The sequence below is a fragment of the Colobus angolensis genome, unplaced genomic scaffold, assembly GCF_000951035.1.
Source record: "Colobus angolensis palliatus isolate OR3802 unplaced genomic scaffold, Cang.pa_1.0 Scaffold664, whole genome shotgun sequence".
NCBI classification, from domain to species: domain Eukaryota; kingdom Metazoa; phylum Chordata; class Mammalia; order Primates; family Cercopithecidae; genus Colobus; species Colobus angolensis.
Window position 1 is genome coordinate 237,403 of NW_012120310.1, and position 2,398 is coordinate 239,800.

Genomic DNA, 2,398 nt, shown 5'->3' on the forward strand with positions numbered 1-2,398 from the left:
TTCTTCTGTATGGCTGCACGCTATTCCATGGTGTATATATGCCACATTTTCTTTATCAGTCTATCATTGATGAGCATTTAGGTTGATTCCATGTTGTTGCTATTGTTAGTAGTGCTGAAATGTACATATGCGTGCCTATGTCTTTATAATAAAATGATTTATGTTCTTTCGGGTATATTCTCAGTAATGGGATTGCTGGGTTGGATGGTATTTCTGCCTTTAGGTCTTTTAGGAATTGCCACACTATCTTCCACGATGGTTGAACTAATTTAAAATGCCTCCAATTGTGTATAAGTGTTCCTTTTTCTCCACAACCACACCAGCATCTGTTATTTTTTATAACTGTATTGAAATTAGGCTTTACAAAGATTTTCTAGTTATTATTATGGACTTTTATTTTCTAGTGAGTACACAAGGAAAGCATAGTACTTATGTTTCTGATGATCTCATAGTATGTCATTATAGGAACACACAATCATATTCTTTTTTTCTGTATGTTATTGGGGTATGGGTGGTATTTGGTTACATGAGTAAGTGCTTCAGTGGTGATTTGTGAGATTTTGGTGCACTCATCAGCGGAGGAGTATACACGGCACCATATTTGTAGTCTTTTAGTCCCTCACTCCGCTTCTTCCCGTCCCCTCAAATCCCCAAAGTCTATTGTATCATTCTTATGCCTTTGTGCCCTCATAGCTTAGCTCCCACATATCGGTGAGAACAATGTTTGGTTTTCCATTCCTGAGTTACGTCACTTAGAATAATAGTCTCCAGTCTCATCAAGGTCACTGCAAATGCTGTTAATTCATTCCTTTTTATGACTGAGTAGTATTCCGTCATATATCTATAGACAAACATACACACACACCACAGTTTATATATGTGATCATATGGTAGTTCTTTGTTTAGTATTTTTGAGGAGTGACCATACAGTTTTCCAAAGTAACTGCATCATTTTACAATGTAGTTCTGTGATATGTATTTTCTTTATTATTTATAACATATATGTGGCGTTAGAATTTTAAAATTTTGTATAATGAAATCTGTCTTTGTATTTATGTCTATTGTTCTTTTATTTTACATATTTTTAGCATTTTATTCTTTATCAGTCATTATTGCATTTTTAATGCAATGATAGAAAATAAATTTTGTAGAAACATTTCTGAAAAATATTTGCCTTCACATATGCCATTATTTATGTTAATACATATGTTCAATAATACCATGTGATTCTATATAAGGAAGAATTCTAGAATTTCATTTAAGCTACATGGTGTTGTGAAAGGCAATATTTAAAATGTAAAATGTGGCCAGAGTTTTTCTTATTATTCTCTATAAGCTAGGTCCCTAGAAAAATACCATGCACAAAGAAGTTGTTCAATAAATATTTATTGAATTTGAATTTCTTAATTCTGCATTTTATGATTCACTATCTATGGTTTAGCTGTGGGTGCATGAAAATCAAACTAGAGTATTTTGGATGAAGCTAGTCATAATATTTTCAATAGCTTTTTTCTCCTCTGGGATATGAAATAAAAGATTAATCCTTCCCAAAATGTGGCATGTGTCAAATTATCTTGTATGGTAGAGATTTGAAAAAGATCCCTGGTGATATTTCACCCTGTTCTCGTAAAAGCGCTTAGAAAAAAATGTTAGCATTCAATTGTTATTCTTCAGGAAAGATAGGTTGGATGGTCATTGTAACAGTTAAGGCTAATTATTTCTAGAAAAAAATTGTAAAAATAATTTTTAAAATAAACACCTATCACTAGATCTTGTCAGGTTTTCCAGGCCCTAATAATGTGTAATTTACTCTTTCACTAATATGATCTTCCTGCCACTTTCTCCACATACTCAAGGTTTCATCAAATTGTTACTGTCCTCAAATCACAAATTATAAGGAACACTTTGGGCTTCTACACAGGATATTCTCTTGACTTGAGATAGCTTCCTCTCCTTGCCATAAATAATCTTACATCCATCAAAAGGCAACACCTTTTTTTCTGGGATTATTTATTTATTTACCTATTTTCAATTTTTATATTGTTGTTGGTAAATAGTAGGTATATTTATTTATGGAGTTAATAATATATTTTGATACTGGCATGCAATGTAAAATAATCACATCATGAAAAATGCAGTATCCATCCCACATGCATTTATCCTGTGTGTTACAAGCAATCCAATTACACTCTTTTGGTTACTTTGAAATGTGGAATTAAGTTGCTCTTGACTAAGTTGTCCAGTTGTACTGTCAAATAACAGGTTTCATTCATTCTTTCTTTTTTTAAGTCCTTTAACCATCCCCACCTCTCCTCCGGCCTCCTACTACTGTTCTCAGTTTCTGGTAACCATCCTTCTACTCTCTATGTTCAATTGTTCTGACTTCTAGATCCCACGG